Source organism: Camarhynchus parvulus, chromosome Z (assembly GCF_901933205.1).
Source record: "Camarhynchus parvulus chromosome Z, STF_HiC, whole genome shotgun sequence".
NCBI classification, from domain to species: Eukaryota; Metazoa; Chordata; class Aves; order Passeriformes; family Thraupidae; genus Camarhynchus; species Camarhynchus parvulus.
This window is the reverse complement of record NC_044601.1, coordinates 60,878,630-60,903,222: the sequence shown is the minus strand read 5'-3', so window position 1 is coordinate 60,903,222 and position 24,593 is coordinate 60,878,630. Positions and strand designations below refer to the sequence as shown.

Genomic DNA, 24,593 nt, shown 5'->3' with positions numbered 1-24,593 from the left:
TGCTCTGAGTTGTCAGCAGCGGTATCATGGACAGAGATGCATCTCTTTTAGATGCTGGAGTTCAGGATGATAGCATTAATCCCTCTTTATAGCTCATTGCCCCATGTTTGCATCCCCAGATACATCAGTTCCACTTTCTGACTTTGTAGGGGAAGGGCTGGGTGGTTATTACAGCTGGACTTGATGATCTTAAAGATCTTTTCCAACCTCAATGATTCTGTGGTTCTGTTGTCTTTGGGCACTTTCAGAAGGGCTGCATTTATTTTAAGCTGAAAGAGAAGGTTGCTGTGAAAGCAGCAGGCATGCAAAAATTGCTAAAAAGGTTACAAGTGCTGTTGGACACTCTATGCTTCACCTCCTCTGATATGGGATTACTAATTCTGGCAGATGTTCCCAGGGATGGAGAGCAAGTCCTGTTGGAACATCATGACCAAGCATTTTCCCTGGCTGTTGCATTGAGAACAAGTGAGAGAGCAGAGCAGATGCTTGGCTTCTGGCTTGTACTGTTGTATCTCCAGTGCTCCATCATTCTTGCCCTCTCACCTTTTGGCTGGTCTTCTCTTTTCCATGCTGTGTGTCCAGGGCCACAGGCTGGGTGTGTGCACAGGATGGAGCGCTTTCTTAAGCACGCATTGAAAGCACAGACTTCAGAGTTGTCCGGACATGGAAGTACGTCATGGAGATGAAAAGCATGTTTCTGTTTCTCCAGGAACGTGCTCTGGGCAGTCAGTCCTTCATCAGGGGCTTCCTGCTCCTCAGTTATTCTGTTCCTTCCTGCTGCTCTCCCGTGTCCAGCCAACAAAGAGCTCTCTGAGTCACCATGGTGGTGCTTATTACTAGGCCTCATTTAAGGCTCTGTGTATCATCATATATTACAGAGCTCCTGAGGGCTCTTTTGGGGTTCTTTCCACCCTGGCATGCTCTTGTTCCTCTGACTGGAATGTGTCTGGAGTGTGTGGGGACGTCTTGTTTCTTTTCCTTAAGCACCTCTTTGCTGGATAGTTTCTTGGTAGTTTTCTAATGGCTCTTCTATCTAGAATAGCCTTCTAGACTATTCTGCTGTAGTCTCTTTGGTGCCTGAGCCACACACCAGGGATTCCAGGAGTTCCTGAAGTGCTGAGATGTCTCCATGGGGACGCGTAGAGCGGTCTGCCCCAGCTCTTTCATCTGCCTCACAGGAGGCTGAGCCCTGTTTCAGTCTGCCCGACACAATCCAGGCTTGGCACGTTTGTCAGCCATCTCCTGTGACCTGCTTTGCCTTTGTGGCCTGCATCACCACTGCTGCCTGGGCTTTGCCTCTGCCAGCTTTTATTTTCTATTTTAAAGAACAGAGCAGGATTTCCTCCCACACACAGATCCCCTTTATCCCTACAGCATTTCCTGCACTGGGGATCCTTCTCCAACCTGAGTGAAATCATTGCCCACAGCCAACGAATTTCCCATTTCTGGCTCTGTGTGCCTGTCTGCATATGGTATGGCTGCCTGTTGTTTGAACATGACTTTTGGAGGAGGCAGACCTTGCACAACTTGCACAGCAGCTGGGAGGTGCGAGTTAAGACTCTTTGTGTTAATTAAATGTACACCGATAAGCACATTCAGCCACAAGGTTGCTTAATCATGGGCTGACCTGACATGGAGACCTTGAATACAGCTGACTGATGATCCATGACAGCTTGCCCTGGTAGATGGGAGGATGTTAATAATAACCAGAGAGAAATTTAGAAGGGTTCTCAGCTGTGACCAAGGATCGTCTCCAACAGGACTGAATTCTTGAGGAAAAGGTCTCTTCGCTGTGGTGGATGAAAAGGGGTGAATCCACTGGCTGAAAGCTCACACAGAGCATATTCTGCTTAGGGAAAAGATACATCTGGAGTGTGTTTTTAACAGTCAGGTGGATTAGCAGCCAGATCAGCTGGCACAGGGTGCTGTTCTACTCACAGCTGCACCTGTTCATTTGCTGTGTCTTTCCAGGATCATGTTTGTGTTTCTCCAGGTATTCTGCCTCACAGAATAAACTGCTCTCAGCTTTTAATCCTGCATTAGAGGCTTCCTGTTTCTCTGAGTCAAACAGAAGTCACACAACAGTAAGACCTCCAAAAGCCATGTAATAATCATGTCTCCCTGAGCAGGCACAGTGGACCTGGGCTGTGCTGTTCCTATGCCATTCCTTGGGTTTCTTTATTTAATCTCAGTGGGAAGCTCCCATTGATCAGGACCATTACCTGCTACATCCTTCATTTTAGCAATTCAATCTCTTCCTTCTATTGATATTTCTTAATGCTGTGAATTGACCAAGATTGTAACATGGGCATTTGTTTTGCAGTGAAGTTGGAAAAATATATTGTTTCTGTTTTTTAACAGTAAGGGCCTGTGAAGATTAACAGGTGTGCATACCTTTAAATAAGTAAAGCAAAGAGCTTCTGAGACACAAAAGACCATGGAAAATTTTAAGAAAACTAATTTACTTCCTGACTGTTATGCTTTTTTGGTGGAATAATGGTTAGTTTTATCTGTTATACCTCAACTCCCCTGTGTGGCTCTCAGGGATCCTCTTTTTGTTGTTGAGGACGTGAAGAGCAGTTTGTCCAGTTACCCTTGGCAGCAGCTTTTTATACATTTTGGAATGCTTTAATGCAGCCCGTGGTTTTCCCCTGAGAACTAACCCAATTGCTTTGCAGTTTACTCCTTTCTGTCCTTTTTTCCATGTTGTCTTCAAGCTCTCAGCAGTTTGTCCATTTAGGATATGCCCATAAGCTGTGTGCCAGTGTGGACAGAGGGGAAGGATGACTCCAAGTCTTGCACATGCAAGACATGCCTATTCATACAGCCCTACATACTGTTTGCCTGCTTCAAAGCAAAATGCCACTATTGCTCAAGCTCTGCCTGTGATCTGCAGTTACCACAGATCCCTTCTGAATGAGCAAGTCATGCACAGTGATTAAAGGTGGGGATGTGCAGTCCGTGCTGTGAAGTGCTATGGTACTGGCTGTAATTTATGCCAATTTGCTGTTTGTGCATAGCCCTTATCCCTTCAGCTAACAGTGCTGTAGACAGCACAGGTGAAGAATAAGAGACAACTGCTCCATCTGAGAGCCAGCAGGTTAATGTACAAGTGGTGGACAGGGCCTCGAGAAGTTTTCAGTGGTCCTGTTCCCTCTCCCCTTTGCAGCTTTTTTAGGTGCCTGCCGGGATGTGGATGCTCAGGAGCCCAGGCAGTCAATTGTATAGCACTGGAACCCTGTGCCTGCCAATATTGTGCTGTTCTGTTGCTGCTGATGCGTGAGAATGGAGTGAATCTTCAAGTGTCTTTCAATCACAGAGTGCTTTGCAACTGCCAAGACACTGCTCTGTCTGCCACTAAAACAGCTGGGGCAGGTAACAGTGCAGAGCAGCACTATGCGTCCAGTTTGGATGGTAACCGGAGAAACTTAGAGGGAAAATCAGTACAAACAACCATAACTGGTATCATGTGTCTCTAATAAAGTGGTTATGTACTCCCTGGGCTTCGTTGCAAAGTGGAGTGGGAATGTTTGAGAGCTGGAAAGTCTGTTGGGAACTTTCTGTTCTTTGTGGTGAGTTCACGGATGTCTCTGTTTGACTTTTGTTGTTGCTCGGAACGGGGATGGCTGGGAAGGAGTTTGGCACATGCAGAGTGATGTTAATGAGGGTTTTCTGTGTGAATCATATGATCATAGAATGGTTTGGGTCGGAAGGGACCTTACAAAGATCACTTAGTTCCAACCTCCCTGCCTTGGGCCGGGAAATGCAGAACAGTTTTCATACTTACTGTTGCCTTGGAAAACTGAAATGTTTATGACTCAGTCTTTGAGCAAGAGGGCAGGAGGGTTTTTTCCATTCTTGGATGTGGCCTCTTGTGCCTCCAACAGCAATGTTTTCCTTCTCCTCTGCTTGCCCTTTCTCTGCTTCATCCCTTCCATTGCAGTTGCTGTGAGCTGAGCCTCATGTGCAGTGCAGTCACCCTCACTTTGAGTCAGCCCAGCCATGCCCCAGGAGTGGGCAGGGAATGTCACTTTTCTGCACATCATGGGAGCCATAAACAGTCACCGTCCTTGGGCAGTGCGTGCTGTGTACACAGTGAACCATTTCAGGCCTGCACATCCAGCTCAGCCCTGCAGTTTTTCATCTGCTTAGCTGGAAGTACATAATTTTTTATTTGAGGTCAGAATGCAGCAGTGCTGTGGGTGCTAAGTTCACCAGCCCCAGTGTATTATGTTATGTGGCAACTTAAGGCTTTCCTCATGGCAGTGGGGAACTATTAAGTTATTGTGAAACTAGTTATTTAGGTAAATGGTGCTTTGGGGGTAGCATTGATCCTGCTTTGGAAACTAATTTTAATAGGAGTGAAGCCATTAACGCCTTAATATCCACTGTTACCATGGCTGCTCAGAGTGATTCAGAATGATTGTTTGCCAGATTAAAAGGCTTTTTAAGTTTTTTTTAATAATACCCTTTCTGCTTCTTTTGCCAAGTTTTTGACTGGCGAGAGTTTATATTCCCAGTAAGTAGCATCAATATCTGAGTGAGTGCTTGAAGAAACAGCTTTGCTCTTAGAGCTGAGCTGCTACTTCAAACACTCTGAAACCTGAGTCTAGATCAGTTATGTCCAGGCTTTGCTTTAATTCAAGATTTTCTGTGCAGCTCTATGAGCCTGGCTTATCAGATTCAAGCTGAGCCTTCAGACATGATCCAGGAGCTGCTCTGCTCTTTGTGTTCTGATTTCCCTGTGTCTAGAAACATCCAGCTTCTTTTTTGTGCTCTTGCTTGGGCAGTATTAAGTATTAGGAGTAGAGGATGCACATTAAGAGTTGGGTTGTAGGGTCATTTCTCCCTTTCCCACAGAATTCCAAGTGATTCACATCTCCCTGTTACCCCAGCCTCCTTTGGGGTGCAAACATACTGGAATCCTGAGCTGGAAAGGACTGGAGACAGGCAGCTGGTTGTGGGCAGGGTTTAGTTTTCCCATAGATGCCTCAGTAGTGTGGAGGTATGTGGAACTGAGCCCAGCCCTGTGCGGAGCCATGCCAGCACTAGCCCTATCTGGGAGTTGTGACTTTTTATGGAGCTTGTGAGGGCCTCTGTTCCTGGGCAGTGAGGCATCAATTGCCAGCGCTAGGAAGGATTTGACCCCAGTACTGCAAGTTGGGAATTCAGATGGTGATTGGGATGGAGGAATCACCTTGCCCAGTTGATTTTTCTAGAAGTGATTGCACATGGTCAGCAATGAGAGGGAGCAGGACACAAAGTACCCTGTTTTGTCTATTTGTTCCTGGACATTTGCTAGTATTTCGTTTGTTTAATAACCTGAAATGGATCTCTCAAGTGCTTGTCCTGCCTCCCTTTAATCTGTGTGTAATTCTTCCATTCATAGTACCATTTGAGAAGTAAGAGACAGTAAGCAGACTAGAGGAAGATAACAGGAATGTTGAAAGAGGAACTACTGCTCCGAAGGGAAGTTGTTAGTGGAGATCAGCCTCAAAATGGAAGCTGTTCAATACCTGAAATAATGCTCTGTGCTGCAAAAAGTAAGACTTCAATAGTGATATTTCCTAAAGACACAAAGCTAAGGAAGCATCATTCAGAGGCTGTTCAGTGTTATTCAGCAGGAAGGGCTGGGATTATTCCTTAAGGAACAATACAGGTGGGAACTGGATAGTTCAAAATTGAATGACTGTGTGCCTGAGAAATGAGCAAAAAGTTCAGCTCTGTCTGAAAGCTCACTGGGGGAAAGTGACAGTGGGGGGAAAACACAGGGTCTCGGGGTGATGTACAAGATAACTGTCAGCATCTAAAATGATGCAGCCATGGAAAAGACACGTGTCATCCAATGGGACACATTGGACAAAGCATTTCTAGCAGACATGGGGAAATTTTAGTATATTAAGGCATGGGAGACCTTGCTTGGAAGACTGTGAACATTTCCAGTCACTCTCTGAAGGCTGTGTGCAAACTGGGTCGGGTCCAGAGAAGGAATATGGGTATGATCAAAGAAATGGAAAGCCTACCTAATGTGAAGTGATTAGAGAACTCAAATGATATGACTTTAAACACAGGCTGGATAAATGCTGACGTTAAAGCTCATTTTTGGAACATGAGTGAATAGGGGTGAGCTGTGCATGGATAAAGATAAGCTGGAAATTGAGAGAATGTTCTTAAACATCAGAGGATTGAACTCGGGGAATTAATTCTGTTAGAAGACATCAAGCAACAAGAAATGTCCAACTTGAAAAAAAAACCAGCAACAACTTTCTCCTTTGAAACCATTTCCCCATTTGGAGGTGTGGCTCCTGCCTTGGGTGGCTAGCCCTGAAGGAATCAGTACTGCTGTTGGGGGCAGTGGGCAGGGCTCACTGGGACACAGGGTCATCATGGTGGGATGGTGAATTCGGGTGTTGAGAACGTGTCTGTAACTGGCAAAACCTCACAGACTCCTGTGCCTCTGTCCTCAGTTCCCCTTGGAAAGCAGTCTCAGTGTGGATTGGTTGGTGATCCCCCAGGGAACTGTGAGGGCTAAGGGCAGGCATTTCCACTGTGCTAACATATGTTTTTATCAGTCTGCCTGGATTTTTGACCTCTCACTCAAAAGCTCCTGTGTCTGTTCCCACTGAACAGAAAAGATGCCGAGCATATGTCAGTAACAATCAGCCTGCATTGATCTGTGTGTCAGAGAGAGAGATGTTGTTTGACCTTGAAAGAATGGAGAATTATTTTAGTTTTCCTTTATGATGAAGTTTCATCATCTACTTTTCCTGTTGGCTCCTGTTTTCTGGTTCCCCCTTGCTCCAGTTGAGCAGACCCATGCTCTTAGTTCAACTCTGACCAACATCCCTCTCTCTGGCATTTCCCAGTCAGCCTGGATGGTGTTGGTGCTGGGTGGGGTTGCCATGGGATTTAGATTTCTGCCACAAACAATGGGTAAGCAGGGTGGAAAGACTGAGCTGCATTTGCCTTGCTCCTGAGTGGTCCAGCACATAGAAAAGAGTGAAGATGTCCCTGTGGCTATGCTACAAATGTGGCCAGAATGTATATATCCTAGGGATGTTCCTGCTGTTGCACATGCAGATAGCAAGGCACAGGTTTTCTGCTGTGATGGAGGGCTTCCTGTTGCTTGTACCACCTTCTGTTTGCTCGAGAGGCATGGACGCACTGAAGGTAATGAGGTCAAAATGCCCACCCTTTACAGCTCCCTTTGCTGGGGTACAGCTGTAAGCTGGAGGCAGTGCTGGGGCTGCCTGGCAATTTCAGGGGTGGGCAGGTTGTGCCCCACACCTGATGCTGAGAGGTGATTAAAGACCTGTCCTAGCATAGTGATGTCAAAACTACAGCCCAGACAGCTGATTGGAATCTGGGCCTGAGCTGTTTCCAGTTCATGCATCACTGGAGCAGCTTTGCAGCCAATAGGTGGGAGGCTGGGTCAGCTGGTGGGTGATTTTACTGCACAGTTGTGGCAAAAATGGAATGGGTTCTTCTTGTACATGGGCATGTGCTGACCTTAGCAGCCAATTCCTGCATAGTGTATGAAGGAAGAAGCCCAAGCTCATGACAGAAATGTGTTGGGCTTTCTAACACCCAGTTGATCTATTTGTGACCTAGCTGTTGTCAGCAAGAACTCCAGGTACATGTACAGCTCACTTCCAGTGTGAGTGCAACACCTCTGGCTCCCCCAGAGTGGTAAGCTTTGCTGCAGCCCAGGACTGGGAGGAGAATGTGCCTCCTTACTGGAATTCACAGGTGGGAGATTGTGCTGTGCATTCAGTTCTAACAGCCCTGAAACATGGGGTAAGGAGGCAAGGTTGCAAAAATCCTGCCCAGCACCTGGGATGCTTGTGGACAGTGAGACTGATATTGCTTAATAAGGAATTTTCTCCTGCCAAGCTGCCTACACTGCGGGGTGCTGGAGTCTGTGAGAAGCCCCTGACCAGGTGAAGCAAGATGGAAACCCCTGTTAGTGCAGGGGCAGGCATGTCTTGACTCCTCCATCCCTCTCACCTTCAGTCTCCAAGGAATACAGTCAGCAGCCTGCAGAATTCCTGCTTTCCCCTTGCATGACACTGTGGAGTCAGCCATGCTCCCCTTCTTGCACTGACTCATCTCTGTGATCAAATAGAAGTCATCTCCTAGAAGACAGTCTGCAAGAAAGGGCTTTGTTCTTCCTTATTAATTAGTACCTGAGATCTCCTGCTGCCTGCAAAGCTTTGGGACAGGCCGTCAGTTCCTAGCGCTGTTGCTGAGGGAGGCAGACTGGGGAGGGAGATGCGGCAGAGGGGCGTGTGCTGCAGAGGGTCGAGGCCATGTGAGTTTGAGATCTGGGGAACATGCAGAATGTATTTTGGGGAGGAAGGTACAGACGTTTATGTTGGGAACAGACCCGTAAACAGGAGTGTTTCTTCAGGAACCCCTTGTCTGCTTCGCTACTCTGTCTGATTTTAAAGAAAATACCCCCCAACTCCATCTGCTCTGGTGTGTGTGTCTGCTACCCCAGACAGGCATTGCTGTCAGTGAATTGGTTAATGCCAGTGTCCTGTGGCAGGGGCAGGGATGAAGGCAAGCGCTCAGCCTGCCAGCATTTGTACCTCCTGGCGTCAGCATTGGCAATGCTTGTGGAGGACTGGGGAGGGCACCGAAATAGTTTCCATTCTCCTCTTTGCTGTGGGAACGAGTCTCCTGGGTAACAAATGCTCCTTGTTCTGCACAGAGCTCCACAGCTGAAAGTCTCCGTCTCTTTCCTCGCTGTTGCTCCCTGGCTGTCCCAGCTGAAGGGGCCAGAGATGTCTGCTTGAGGCTGCCTTAATTAACACTGACAGTACAATGGGACTGGCCAAACGGGGGTCCTGGGGCTGCACGCTAATGGGAGCACGGTAAATAGTCTCATTTACAGCAGCTTGGCTGGAGCAGAGCCTGCCAGGACTGGCTTTCTGCCTGCTGTAATGGCCAGGCATGGAGGTAGGTCCCTCACTCCTGCATCCTCCTGGGGGCTCATCCCTGCCTCTTGAACAGGACCAGCTGGTGGAGTGGGTCCCAAGCATCCCAGGAAAGGTGGGCAGTGGGCTGGGGAGCAGAAAGTGCTGCTGATAGGACCAATACATTGACTTCTTGGAAAGGACCTGGCCTGTGGAGCCTGACCTCTGGGGCTGGTCGAGGGACCATTCACTGTGGTTTGGAGGTGAGTAGTGGAGCTGCATCTGTGATGCTGGCGCCAGTGCATTGCAAACAGTCTGCACAGCCTACAGTCCAAGGCCCTTTCTCTTTTCCCAATGGATTTGTCTCTAAGCTGGGAGAAATCCTGGACTCCTGGCTCTGAAGCCCTTGGTAGGAACCACCCCCCAGTCCCATGTTTTTCCGATAAAAATCTGATTTAAATATTTCTTGAAGAGACATTTTAAAAGTTTGTATCTGAGATAATTGGCATCCACTTCCAGTAATAAGTCTAACACTTTTCTGTCATAGCTTTTTATGTCATAACTTTTTTTATTTGACCTCTCCAGAGGCAGAAGCTTCTGTAAAGTTTTATATTGTCTGGGTTGTTGTATTTGTGTTACTTGTTTGCTGCTTTCGGTACATCATTGCATAAAGTAGAAAAGCCATGTGGCAGTTCTTAATTTCTTAGAATTCTGTGTCCCTGTAACAATTTTACACCTTCTCTGTCTTGCTCTGATCTGCTCACTTACCACAGAGCCTCACTTTAGGAGGTTGGGGCTCACGGGTTTTGCTTTTTCCAGTGTGGGTGCTCCAATTTCTGGGCTGCCCTATACAGGGCTGGAGGCATGGGGCTGGATGAGAAAGGGCAGTAATGTGAGTGGTCCCTCCAGATGGATGCTGCTCCAGTGCTAGAAACATCTGTCCTGGGACAGCACAGGCCAGAGCACAGCTGAGTTTCTGGGGTGTGTGGTTATGCCCCAGTGGGTCGGAGAGCAAAAGCAGCCACATTTATCCCTTGCACAGCTACTGTGCCCTGTCAGGAGCTGCACTACTCTGCCTGTGGAGCAAGTTCCATCACCCCTTCTCACCAGCTGCCTCTGGAAAGGCAGATATGGAAAAACCCTTCCAGACAGCAAGAGAGCCTGAGCTTTGCAGGTGGTGAGCCCTTGTTTCAGGTAGGAAGATCCGCTCTGAATTGCGAGATGCTGGGATCTAGCCCAGGTCATGGGCTTATAATCACAAACTGCAGCTAAGAGTTGGTGGGACCTTGATTTGAGGTCCCCTGTGAGAGCAGGGACTGCAGAATCCTGCACCTGCCAGGTGGGTTCAGCGCTGTGGGGAGTGGTGGTGGTTGTGTCTTGCTCTGGAGGTGTCTGCATTTCAGGGATGCTGTATAGGTACTGTTGATGAAGCTGTCCAGGGCAAGGCACTACAGAAATTTAAAGAAGCTTCAGGAAGCTTCTTGTAGTCTTCCCATCCTCCTCCTCCTCCTCTGCATTGCTTTGCAGACTGCCATTTTATCTCCAAGGGTTCTAGCTGCCATTATCAACATCAGGAACACTCCAGTCCCTTTTGCTTTCCTTTGCAAAGACAGGGTGAAGAGATCAGGCAGCCTGCAAGCGCACAGCATCCGAAATCCAGTCTCATCACAAAATAGGATGCTGCAGCTCTATTTTACGGCACAGGCTTTGATCTTCTTATTTCTCCTAATGCTGCCTACCTGATTTCCCTGTTCCTGTAAGAATCAATCCTCCATCATCCCCTCCTTTTCTGCTCCCTCCCATCCCCTGCCTTGTCTGAGGTTCCACAGGGACTGACTGCAAGCTGAAGTGGCGGTGCTGTGGGCATGCTTGCTCCTTCACACGCAGCAACGTCACAGCAGCAGCAGCAGCAGGAGCATCGGAGATGTGATTGCGCAGACCCTCTGCATTGCCAGGGATGCAGCTGTGAAGAAAAAAAATCAGAAAAAAAATTTGACTCTGTGTTTCCCATAGTGTCCTGGTGAGAGAGCACGGAGCCTTCTGGAATCTGAGGGCTCAGGAGTGCCGGAGCAGAGTGTGTTCGCTCACGGGAGACGGGGGACGAAGGATCTGTGGAAAGGTGAGATGGACGAATTGTCGGGGTGGGTGTCAGCTGTGCTGTTGGTTTTCAGGCCGCTCGGTGGCCGGTTTGTTTTTGCAGAGGATGCCAGCCAGCCGACGAAGCTTAAGGATTTTAGGGTTACTTTGTCTCTTCAGAGGCTGCATTGCTTTGGAGCTGGCTGTGGCTGTCATGGATGGGAGCGAGCGAGGAGGCTGTGGCTGCCGCGCAGAATGTGTGTTTGTCCATTGTAGCTGTGAAACGGCAGCTGTCATGTCCAGGGCTGGCTGTGCAGAGGCGAGTCGTGCTTCGCCCTGGCAGTGCCTCTGCACAGCTCTCCATTGTGCCTGCCATGGCAGCCGAGCCCGCACGGATTGGGATTGTTGTGGTCCCGCCGCTGCCATGCTCCCCGAGCATCCCTGGCGGTGATGCTGCTGTGCAGCTCAAAAGCTGTTTTGACAGGCAGCGCTTCCATGAAAAGACAGAGACAAAGGGCTCAGACAGAGGAAAGGTTGCTGTCACTGTGGCTTTTGCCTTCTTTTTTCGGCTTTTTTTTTTCCTTCTTCTTTTTTCCCTCCCCTAAATACTGGTAAATCGTTTGTTCAAGAGGCATTAAGGTAAATATCATGGCATGTAAAACGCTGTCCTTCTGCTGAGCAATACATGGGCTCTGTGCAGGCTGGAGCCCTTTGTGTTGCCAGGGTGTGTCTGTGCTGGCTGTGTAAATGGATGCATTCTCCCTGCCTCTTTTCACAGATCAGATGAGAAAGGTTATCTAGGAATGGAGGAATTACTGCTTTTAATTACTGAAATGAGGGGTCCGGGCTGGGTACCAGTTACTGGAGCTTAATTACATGGTCTTGTTATAGCCAAATCCCTCTTTTCCCTCCCTGCCTTCCTTCTTCTTCCTCCCTCCCCCACCCTCTGCACAAATCCTTCCATTAAATTGCCTCTGCAAATAGGAGAAGGGCTTGAACAAAGAGAAGGATATATGTGGTACAGGGATATAGATGCTGGAGGGGCGATGTTCAGCATGACAGTGACAACAATAAAGCAAAAGTATAAAAGAATGAGATTTTGGTATACGTGTTAAAATGATGTGGCTGTAGGGGAATGTGCAAATGGGAATGTCATAACAAAAAGAGATAATCGAATAGCAGATCCAGTCTTTTGAAGTCATGGAAAATGCTGAGCATGTGGGGTTGCAGTTGCAGGATTTTGGGTGAATCTGAAGTAAATGGCAGTCACAGAGTAACATATCATACAAGGTGTGTATTGATGGGTGTCATAAAGGTGTACTAGAGTACAAGGGAAGTCGAGATCTGTATTTTTATCTCCACACACCTGCAGCCTTTTATACCAGTGTTGCTAAAGAGTGAGCTTGACAGGTCTTACCTATTTATGAAAATTTTTTCCCATTTGCCAGTGACCCAAGAATAATTCAGACAAAGCTTTTTAGGCCTATAAAGAATACAACAGGAAAACAGGAAAAATGCAGATAAAATGGTAGATGTTTAGCAGAGCTGCAGAGGAACCGTGGAAAGAGGAGGCAGATGAGAGACATTGCAGGGCTGGAGGAGCAGGAGGTTTGGGTCAGAGAGCAGTGGGAGAGCACACAGAGGGGAAATTCAGGGTTGTCATTGTCAGGGAATGCAAATGTGTTGTTTCTGTTGTCATTCTCCAGCCTCTCACTGTGTTCCCCGAGATGCTCAGTGCTGTGTGCAGCCCTGCAGGGTTTGTGGGGGTGGGGGTGATGCTCAGCACAGCCTTTTCTGCAGTAGTTCTCCGGAGGAACCATTTTGATGCTGCAGGTTCTCATTTGGTTGCTTCCTCTCTGTCCCTGTGGAGTGACTCTCTGTCCCTGTGGAGTGACAAGGCTCCCCAGCCTTTATACCCAGTGATAAAGGCAAACCCAGAGTTTCAGTGCAGAGTGATCCAGGTGAGGAGGAGAGGGCTTCCAGCAAAATCTCAAAGTGGCATGTTGCCTTCTTGCAGATCGATGACAATGTCCTGTAAGCAACATAAGGCTTCCTGACCTGCAGCTCCTTCTCACCCCTGTCTTGCTCTTGGACCTGGGAAAACCTCTCTGTGTCTCCCAGAATTCATCCCTTTCGGGCTGATGGGAGCAGGGAGCGGGATGTCTCCTGCGGGTGTGCACCAGACTGGGTTTGTGGTGCTGCAGCAGAGCAGGTTCCTATGGGAGATGAGTGATGGGTAACAACAGCATGACTGTGTGCAGCACATCATGGGCTGGAGGGCAGGGTGTGCAACAGAATGTACAGGACACACATACCTGCATCAGCATGTGGAAGAAAACTCATATATATATATATATATATATATGTATATATGTGTGTACAATGCCTACCTAAAGGAATTAAAAAAAGGTGATGCAGCCTCCTCTGTGTGGGGTAGGGGTGTCCCCAGGGCATACAGGCTGTGCCTGGCTAGTAGGTCACTCCTACAAGAACATCTGTTAAGCAGTGAGAGTGCACAGACAATCTCTGCCTTGAGACACTTGAAAGATGGGCAAGAGGTTCTGATGACTGGAACTGAAATCATCCACAGGGCAAGGCTGTTGTTGTGTCTTCCTCACTGCATCGATGCAGATGATGGAGATAAAGTGCAGCTAGATCTCTAGATACGAGGGACCTGGACCTGCATTGCAGAAAGTGCAGGTGGCCCAGGAGGATATGCTGTGAGCTCAGGAATGGCCTGCCCACAGCTCCATTACTGCTTGTCAGGTGTCTGAGGCTGTGTGAGCAAACAAATAACAAATTTTTAGTCCCAGACATCTTAATTTTCTTACAGTCTGATGTTCCTGGTGAGTAAAGATCTCACTCTGGTGTGGTTCCTGATACCCAGACAATATTCTGACTTTTGTAACCCCTTCTTGTGCTTTGCCCTGTTTTTAATTTATTTCCCAGTCTTATTTTTCTTTTCTAGTGTTTTCTGAAAGACTTATGTAATAGTAAGGGCAGGTTGATAAATCTAACATGGGTCACTTTCCCTGCCTTTGCAGAACAGCTAAAGACTTTTACCTTTAATATCTGTCAGCCACATGGTTTCACCTTTTTCCTGTCTTTTCTAATGGATATTTTTATCAATGGAGCAGTTGCCAGCTGTGAGCAATGAGCAATTCTTTCATTGTTCTGGGATCAAGAATATATTGTCCTTCTGACTTGAGTGCTTTCATCTTTTTTGAATTTGTTTCTGTTCAAAAGCTAATTTCCTTTTCTGCACCTTCTTCTCCCTGTATTATCCAACCTGTCATTGTTGCAGCTTCAATATTTGTTTTGCCAAAACAGCACTGAAGGTGCTGTTTTTCTTACCACTAATATCCTTCTTGGTGTGGTTACTCATTCAGGTTGATCAGGAGCCTTTCTCTTCTAATCTCCTCATCTTTCTGGGTGAGTCTAGATTTTTTTTTTAAACTTAAATTCAAAATATTTTCTGCAGTACTTCTCCAAGCTGTTTGTTCTTGTTGGCATTATAACTGTTTGTTCTGATGTGCCAGAGATCTGCTCTTTAAAAATTAAAAACGTTTCATTACAGCTCTGTTTGCTTTTTACCATTCTGTTTAATATAAACTGGGTCAGCTTGAGATGTTCAATCCAAAGCAACTTCTGTATCATGGGTGCTGGGTGAAAACTCATCTCAGTAGGCAAGGTTCTGATAGCTGAACCCAAAAGAAGTAAATCCAAAGTAAGAGATGTGGAGATCTCTGCTGGTACTTGAGAGGTGGAGGATTGGAGTTAGAGGTACCTTCCTGTCAGCTGTGGGATCAAGGCCCATACTGGACAAGATTTTGTCCTCATGCTTGTGGAAACCATTGGAATCTGACTGACAGTGGAAAACCTCATTTGTTTTCTACCTCTGTTGCTTCATGGGCGGTGTTCTGATGTGGATAAAGTGCTTCTGCTAGGCCAGTCCATAGGCCAAAAGAGCCAGAGGCCCACCAACACATTCCAGCTGTGCAAGAGGCTGCAGGATAAGGCTTGAAAAAGCTGAGAGAGCTTGGCTGGCAGGGGGTGAAGTCTGTAGCAGTGATCAATGACAGCAAACCTTAGCAGGGATTTGCCATTATTGTTATTACCTGCCAAGCAGGTTCCCTGCATACCCTACACTCACCTCAAAATTGCTTACTCTCCGATAAGAAAGAAATGGGCTGTCAAAATACCTCTGGTCTCTGATTCTGCTTCAGTTTTCTCTCTTGATGAAAATGATTTTAATATTTATTTTCTGAAAAAAGTGGGTCAAAGCCAGGACATATGTGTTAAGATGAGCACAAAAGCAGGCTGCTCACATACTCTTTGTCTCCTCACCACAGTTGTGTTGCAGCCTCATGTAGACAGTATTTTTTTTCTACCCCTCAGACATATGCAAGTACTTCTTACTGGGCAAAGCTATTGGTTGCTAGATTTACAGGTAGTGGGATTGAAAACCCAACCAAAACCCACTGTGTTTGTTAACTGCTGTCAATGCCATGGAGGGGGAAGGCAGAGCTGTAGTGTTGGTGAGTGGCCATAGTGTGGCTGATAGCAACTTCTTGCTCAGGCTCAAGTTCTGAGTTTGGACTCCTGGAAGAGAGACCATGTGTTGGTTTTTGGGCAGTGCTGAGGCTGTGCGGCTGACAGTACGTTTGAGTGATAAATATTCAATATTTGAGTCATATTGGCAATGCTTTGTACTGACCCTTGGCAAGTGATAGGAAACTGGCCTTGCCACCAAGCTGCCACTCTGTGCTCCAGCACAAAATGCTCTCTGGCAGCAGAGAACAAGTGTCACTGCCCGGTTATGCTACTGGGGACAGTGTCAGAGATATCTCACAGTGTATGAACGATACCAGTTCCTTTTGGGAGGAAGGGAGTTTCTGCTCTGGGAGTTGTAGGGAAAACATATTCAATCAGAGCCTGTATGGAAAACCCTAGCAAATATCGGGTTTTCAGCTGATACTTTCCTGAGACCCTCTGTTACCTCAGACTAGAGTCCTTGCTCCCTGCCCAATTTATACTAATCTCATCCATTTGACTCCAGAACCTCACCTTGTTCTTTATGAACTCACAGTAGCTGCCATTGCTGGTGGAAGAACATGCCCTAAATGCTTTCAGTGTGCTCGTTCTTTTCTGTCTGGTCTGCCTGCACTGGTGCAGGACCAGCCACATGGCTGCTTTGCCTCCTTTTGCTTGTCAGCCCAATTCACCCGGGTTGTTTAGCATGGTAACTTCTTTTGGTCCCTCTCTGGGGTTCCCATGGCAAAGAGTAGGGATGTGTGCCTCAGGCTTCATTGTCATATGTAAGCCCCTGTGTAAGCTCAGATGGCATAGCTGTACTCCCAGATGCCCTTCTTAGCAGGGAGAATGACCTGTCTTGATTATTGTGCTAGCACGATTTTCTGCTCTTAGCAGGCAGGTTCATTACAGCGTTTGCTTACATGGTGTTTTTCCCTGTAGTCCCACCCTCAAACCTTTTCCAGTAACTCAGGTGGCAAAATGATAAGCCCACACAAGGAGAAGATCCAGTGGGAGGAGTAAATATTTCATATCTCTGGTCCCAAGATGCTGTTGACCCACACAGTGTATCTTCCTTGGCTTGGCCCAATTCATTCTGATGATTGATACCCGGAGTGACACATCTGCCTGGGGTTAGGCTTACTCTGGTCGACCTCCCCTTCACCACTTGGTCTCCTGTGGGTTGCTGTTGTGGCTTCCAAGGGGTTTCTTGCCCAAGTATGTCTTAGCCTGAGCAGTGGTTGTAGCTCCCTTCAGAAAACCAGCTAGAGCATTTCAGCATGCATCTGCACTTAGCCATTTCCTACTGGCAACATGCTGTTCTCACTTGTCCACAGTCAGTGGTATCTAACTTACTCTACTGCTGAGATTTGGCATCTAACTTACTCTACTGTCCTCCAACTGCAGGTTGCAGTGCTTGGAATGTTGTTGAGGAGAGCATTGTCCTTACGCAGATGTCTCCTCCACTTTCAGCCCCTTGTCATGTCCCTCATTTTCATTTCCATAGGGCCTTTCTATTTATAATTACTGTATAAAGCACTCTGAAGGTGGTGACTGCTTATTACAGTAAGCCTGACAGCTTGTTTGTTCCCACATGCTCCTCAGAGCGGCTGGTTTTGGTGGAGCACTTGGTCAGAGGAGAGGTGAGGAGCGTGGAGCACAGGGTGACCTCCAGCATCCCTGACCCTGGTGAGGAGGGATGCCCAGTCCGTAGCACAACAGGAGAGGAGCAGGAGGGAAACTGCATGAAAACAGGTGTGTCCTGGCACTGACAGGCAGTGGCATGGGTGTGGTTGATGCACAAAGGTGGCAGTGCTCCAGCCACAGCCATTCAATTTATGCTTGGCCGTATCTGGTTGAGACACTGGGAGTCATTTTGGATCCGCTGGGGTTTCTGTAATCTCTGGTTTTCTTGGTGATTTTGCAAAAATTTCAGAGACTCCACAGAATATTTCCATCTCCATAACCCTGACCTCTCCCAGGCTTTGTGCTGGTGACATGATTTGGTACCCCAAGGTAGAGAAACGCCCCAAACTGAAATGATGCATTTGTAATTGTCCCAGAGGCACTGAGGAGTGATTCTGCTCTGTACCAGCGCACATTCAACAGCCAGGATTTTGGTCCAGTGCCTTGTTTCTGCTTTCCCATTGGCATGAGTTGAGGTTGAAAAGAAAAACCACAACAACCTCTCAGCTTGCCCATCAAAATGAAAAGGGAACATTCTTTCAAGGGTGCAGGCCACTAGACCTCACTGCTTTCGTGAGAAAAATTCACTTTGGAGAAATACCTCTCAGCCCAGACCCTAGTAAGACTTTGAGGACCCTTTTACCTCTTGAGGGACCTCAAAGAGCATGTTGACATGCTGAGAATTTATGCAGCCTGAGAGAGCAAGCTCCAAAACCCACTCTCCAGAGAAGAGGGAAAACCAACTGCTTTCCTCAGAGAATAGATGTGTTTAAAAACATCCCCCGATTTCTCCCAGGCTAGTCTTGTTGTAAATCTTGAAATTTTGTAGCTTGCTGGTAAGTTACATAAGTGTGTGTAAGAGAGGATAGTCACAAAATACTTTGTCTGACAATACTTTGTCAGATTCCAAATTATTAAACTGGTTAAATGCATTCCAGTTCATTAAACTGATGTTATTAAAGTGCAAAAAGTAACTGGTTGTCACCCTGGTCATAAGGGGCGTTAACTGGCAGGTATATACATATGGATGTTAATGTACATAAGAAATGGAATGGAAGATTATTTTACTGCTTCTAATCCCACTGCCAATTGGAAAACTGTGTGAAATTAGTCACCCCAGCTCAGAAGCATGAATGCATAGCTGGAGGGAATTGAGAAACTGCCTAGGAAACTGAAAAAGTTCCTGGAAAATGTTCCTAAGAGGAGAGGTTGAAAAAATGGAAGTTGCTTATGGTAAATGGGAAACTGTGGGGTTTGTGATATGAAACACTAAACAATCTAGAGAAAGAAAATATGATTTATGAGGTGCCATGATTGTAATGTGAAAGCACTCCAGGAAATTAAGGAGGATTGTTTGAAACTGATAATATGAATACTTTTCACATTCTGTGATTAATTAGTCTGTGAATCTTCCTTTCAAACTTCAAAGCCCAGCAGTATTCCCAAATGGCTTGGCATTCTTGTGAATAAGACTACCCAGTGTATTTATAGAATGTGTTCAGAAGTTGCGGAGCTTTAAACCCTTGTGGTTTTGTTAAGGCCCATCTCAGTGCAAGGGCTTAACACTTTGCTTAAGGCAAAGGTTTGTCTCAGCTATGTCTTCTCTGAGACTAATGGTCCAGAAAGGATGCAACAGTGTCAAGAAGGAAAATATTCAAATGTGAACGTGTCCTATCTGCAAAGATCTGTGAGCCTGCAGTCTTAAAGTGCCTCCTCAGTTCTCTCAAACACCCTTGAAGTGATTAAAGGCAGACTACTCACAGGATCATAGGACAGTTTGGGTTGGAAAGACCCTGGAGTTCCCATCTCATTCCACGCCCCTCCATGGGCAGGGACACTCCCACTAGACCAGGTTGCTCAAAGCCCCATCCAACCTGGCCATCCTTTCAGTAGACTTGGTGGGTCTCCTGGAACTCTGACTGCTCTCCCAGTACAGAGTCAAGGATCATCCTTGTTTGCCCTCTTTTTTTTTTTCCCCTAGTCAATAGGTCTGTGTGGCCCAACATGATCAGCAGAAGACCTTGGTTAATCCAGGGTTATCAGATTTGGTTTACCCTTAATGCTCTGTTGAGCCCAGTCATTCCAAGCCTAATTAGCACATGAGCTGTCTTGTGGAGTGATATGCTAAAATAAACTGTCCTGAATAGAGCTTTACAAACTGAGCTCAGTTTGGGTTGCCAGCCCCTACAAGGGATATGTTTCCCTCTCAGAAGGAAAGTATGTGTAATCGTCAGGAGTGTCTGGTCTGCTTCATAAGTATTTTATTAAGATTCTGGCTTGCCTTTTGTTAGTTCTGCTGCATGGAAAATATTCTGTTATATAAACTGATGTTGTGGTTTCATCCAGAATCTCTTGAGTTCTGCCTTGCTGCCAGCCATATGAACGTACAAACACACCCACACTTCAGGAGGATACTTGGAGAGAGGTTGGTAATCGGACCAAGGATCTGGGAATACTCTTGTGCTTAAGCAGAATGGAAATCTTGGCACTGAAGGTTGGCAAATTGAGTAGAAAATATGATCCTCTCCCTGCCCTAGACCAAGGACAAGTAATGAAGTTAAATATCCCTGTGTTCAAAAGAACTGACAGATGACTACTAGTGTGGCATGTAATTCGGAGTGGAAGGCACTGGTTCAGGAAGTTACAAGCTCTAAAAATTTGCAAGAATTCCAAAAAACAAAAGGGACACTGAGGGATGATTGTATAGTCTTGCAAATTTCGATGGGCAGGTTATGAAACCTGCTGTGCAATGTAAACTACTCCCAAATGAAGGAGGCTGCTTGTAACTGGGTAGTCTCACAATGGCCCAAGGATTTGTTCCTACATCAGACGCTTGTCTCAACATTCCAGGAATAATTCTGCCTTTTTTATTTTTACCCACACTGAACTCTGCTGAATTGAGATTCAGACATGACTGCAGAGGACCTGTTTGTTCAGCTACCTGGCCAAAAATAGGGTCAAGAAATGCATGATCTTAGCAGTAATTAGGCAATTTCCATTTTCAAATATGAGTGCTAAACAATCTTGTCCTCCAGCTGCCTTCAAGGGATTGTAAAATCCAGCCTGTGTTTAAAAGCATTTGGGTATCAGTGTTATTATCATATATATCCATGTATTAATATATATATAATGTATTTCTATGTATTATTATATATATTCATGTAAATATAATATAATATAATATAATATAATATAATATAATAATATAATATAATATAATATAATATAATATAATATAATATAATATAATATAATATAATATAATATAATATAATATAATATAATATAATATAATATAATATAATATAATATAATATAATATAATATAATATAATATAATATAATATAATACCAACATCTGTATCATATGGGTCTTAATGTCCTTCAGAAGGCAGGATAAATTCTATGTATTAACTCCTCAGATGCTGCTTTTATTGGGCTACTGAGCTTTTTTTGCTTTACAGTGCTATCATCCCCAAATCAGGGAGTTGCCAGCCTCCAGACCATTGTGTATTCCTGCAGAAGCGACACAGGAAAATGTCTGCCTGTGCATCCAGGCATTTCTTCTGGTCTTGGTAGAACAGCCTAGGGCTAGTAAGGGTTAAAGTCTCCTGCTGTTGGTCACAGCTGCTGATTGAAAAACCATTTAGATGTGCAGTGTGGAAGAGGAACATCGAGTGGAATCAGGCTGCTGCTAGGATGTATTCTGTTTGTGCCTGATTTTGGCGCTCCTGATTTGTTTGCACACAGTGTGCATTAAATTCCGTGTAGGATTGCATCATTTAATGCAGCTTTGCAGATGCAGGCATTCAGGCTGCCTGGCAGACCCAATGTCCATCACTCCTAGGTAATGCCATACCTGCACTGCTTCTCCTGTTCACTGGGGTGTGGCAGCAAACCAACCATTGCAGCTGTGTTCCAGTCTGAAAATAATCCTGCTGGCACTTTTTGACATTTCTAGCTGTTTTATTTACTGTGACTTGTGGGGTGATTTTTTGTTATTCCAAGAGCTTGCCCTGGCTGTGGTTTTACTTGACTACCCTGTAGCCACTTTTGCTGTGTGTTCTGTTTCTGCTCTTGAGCTGCATGAGGTTGTACATCTGTAACCTGCCATCCCAGAAATGTTTGTTTTTCACTTGAGAGTGATTTCTATGTGGCGCTCTGGGCTGAAGAGACAGTAAACATAATTTTACACCCTCTTTTTGCAGAGGCATTTTAAGGCTGAGTTCTTTATTTGTCAGGCTTTTTCAAGTGGTCACTAATGCTTTTGTCTTGCAAGGAGAGTTTTTGTTCTTGCAGGGATTGTTTTGCAGCCGTGATTCCTGCAGTACATAGTCTGGACAGAAGTGCAATGCCAGTTTTTAATCTGCACAGAAAGGAAGCAATAGGGAAGATATACAGCCACAGGGTGGCTGGAGTCTGTGGGCATGTGCGGAGCTGTACTGCAGCAAGACCTTGTTCACAGTGAAGATAGACTTTCTTTGTCCATTTTAGGACTTGGCTTGTCTTTTTTCCCCAAGTCATGAAGGTGGTAGAAGATAGAGGACTACTTGAGGTAGAGCTGGCCTTGTGTGCTTTTTTTTGTGCAGATGAAGACTGCTCCTGAAATTATCCTCCCATAAGCTTTGGATAAGTAGGTCATCTGCTTTGCCATGGTCTGGCCAACACTATGTTGCCTGAAGCCAGATTCCAGTGAGGGTTAGGGAAGAAAATCCAATGCAAGTGATATGTCACTTCTCTTTGGGCGGTTTTTCCAAAGCGTGGTGCAGGGTTGTGTGAACTGATAGATGTAAATAACCAAGGTGACCACAATCCACAGCTGCAGTGCAAAGAGTAGATTTATCCCATCACCTCACTGGCTGAAAGGTTTCAAAAACAGATGGGGACACATACCCTGCTGAGCTTACTCCATCTTAAGCAGGCTCCAAAAGCACATGGGCCCGTTCTTGGGCCTCCACATCTCAAAGGGCCTGTGCCACGTGCAGTGTTTCACAGTTCTGTGCTTTCTGTAACCTCCAGGCTTCTTACCTCTCTTTCTCCCAATGGGGAGACCCAAGTGTGTGAAGAATTAAGTTTACATCATTGACAGCATTCTGTCAATGCATTTTCTACAGAAATTCCATTTCTCAAGACAGACAGAAAACAACACAAAGCAAACACAATACATGAAATTTCCCACAGTGAATAGTCTTAGCATCCCTCAGCTGCTGGGTTGTCTTGAGTGACAACAACTCTGTTTTTCCTCCTCACTGTTTTTCCACTTTCAAGCCTTTTCTCCCTGCAGTGGTGTGGTTCTTGGGGTGCTCTATGCAGGGCCAGGAGTTGGACTTGATAATCCTGATGGGTCCCTTTCTAACTCAGCATATTCTATGAATCTGTGATTCTAATTATAGGGATGCTACATATCCCCAGCAAGCCCAGAAATCTCCAGTGCCATTGAGACTGTTGTGTCCTCTCCATTTCTTGATGTCATGTCAGGGGCCTTCACCCTGCTGTGGACACCTGAATAAGAACAGCTGCCCATTCACCATTGCATGTAGCCCTGTGGCAGACTTAGGGAACAGTTTTGCCACCCTGGGCAGGCACAGGTCAGGGAGCTGCCCTTGACTCCTGAAGCCAGCTGAGTTCAATGCCTGACTCCCTCAGCCAAACACTACATTCCCTGCCTCCTGTGGCTGCTGTGGTGGAGAGTTTTGAGCTCACAGCTCCTAGAAGGTGGTGGGAAAACCTTCAGTCCAGCTTTCTGCTGGCTTTGACTCAGGTTCACCCACAGCTGATGGCTGTGATTTTGTCACCACTCAGCTGCAGCTGCTGGTTCGTGGGGTCCTCAGTTGGGCAGGTCAGTAGAAGGAGCACATTGATAAGGCAACCAGCTGGCAGCCCTGCTTTGCACAAATCACAGAAGCACACCATGGCTTGGGTTGGAAGGGGCATTAAAGGTCATCCAGTTCCACCCCCCTTGCCATGGGCAGGGAAGCCACCCTTTAGGTCAGGATCACTAAGGCCTGAGCAAAGCTGTGCAGGTAGGGAGGGGTGGACTTAGCATCTTTGAATACTGATTGTGTCCAGAAATTTAGTATGCTTATAGGATTTTCTTTCTTTCTCTGTGGGTTCTTGAGTGCTCTGGTGACCCTGCAAAATCCAGGCTCTAGCACCCTGCCAGATATGCGCTTCAGAATGGAATTGTGTGATTTCTGCTGTTGTAAGATCTTCAGGAAGCTTGCAGAGTGCTCAGGCAAAAAGATGCTATGCAAGCATAGTCCCTCCTGCTGCTACTGCTGCTGCTACTAGAGTGTCTGTGATAAGAAAGGATTTACTGTGTCTGCAGTTTAATTCATTAGCAATTTCTGTGTGATATGAACAGCTAGAAACATCAGTCTTTTTCTTCTCTGTGGATTTGCATAAAGTAATTAGGAGCATATGTGCTGGGGGCTGGGGCCGGGAGGAGGAGGAGGAGGAGCAGGTTCCATCCCAGAGCACCTCAGTGGATGCTCTGAGTCATGGCCTGTAAATGGCTCTTGCCGAGTGCCACATGCCAGATGATGAGTCACAGAGCAAGGGAGCACAGAAATGGGAGAAACTGGTTGGGTCACTGTCCTGGCTCCTATATTAGCTGGTATAGATCTGCTGCTTGAGCTGTTTCTGATGTCTTGTGTAACTCTAAATGCACAGAGCAGCTGGGGCTTCTTGTCCTCTGGCTGGGAGGCAATACCTGCCTCACGCTGCTTGTGCCATCATCAGCAATACACACACGACACCCATTGTTCAGTTTTGTGTGTGCTGGTAAACCCTGGCCCATGCAGCTCCTTTCTGCTGCAGCACAAGGGCTGTGACTGACCGTCACTTGCTGTGGTTTCCATTTGGAACACATCATAATCCCACATAGTTCTGGGATGTAATGATACATTAATCATGGGCTTAGTCAGGCTGTCCTGGAAACCACTGGAAAAAGCCCTGGCCAAGGCAAGGCTTTGTGGAAAGAAAAGGGAAGTGGTCTTTTCAGGAATAACTGCACAGCATCACTAGAGGAATCAGCCTGGGCAGAGGCAGAAGTTTAGGAATTATTTATTTTTCTGCAGCTCCCTTTAAACATAAAGTGCTGGAATATTCATGCTGGGAGCATGCAGACCACCCTGACTAAGCTCCCTGTCCCCTGAGGCAGGGAAGGAGAGCTGGAGGTTTAGGATGAGTGAAACAATAAACATTTCCTTTTGCACCTTTTTTTTTTCATTAAACTCACTGGATGATTTAATAAAGCACTTAATGAAGGTGTGAATTTGGTAGCGATATATTAGCTGGCAAGTAAAAAACAGATGTCCAAACAAATTCCACTAAATAGACTCATCCTGCAACAGCTTACAGCCTTCCTCACCTCCTCCC

At 46.2% G+C, this 24,593-nt stretch overlaps 1 protein-coding gene across 4 annotated transcripts in view; it reads left to right on the top strand.

The window, feature by feature from the left end:
• Window positions 1–10,774: 10,774 nt before the first annotated feature.
• Window positions 10,775–24,593, top strand: part of RUSC2 (RUN and SH3 domain containing 2) — a 36,397-nt gene continuing 22,578 nt past the window's right edge. For 3 of the 4 annotated variants that reach the window (XM_030969050.1, XM_030969051.1, XM_030969048.1), the window contains exon 1: window positions 10,775–11,037. The gene's annotated coding sequence lies outside the window, so the exon portion shown is untranslated. Of the gene's footprint in view, window positions 11,038–14,381; window positions 14,427–24,593 lie in introns of those variants that run through there. The other variant, XM_030969049.1, reaches the window with a different exon arrangement.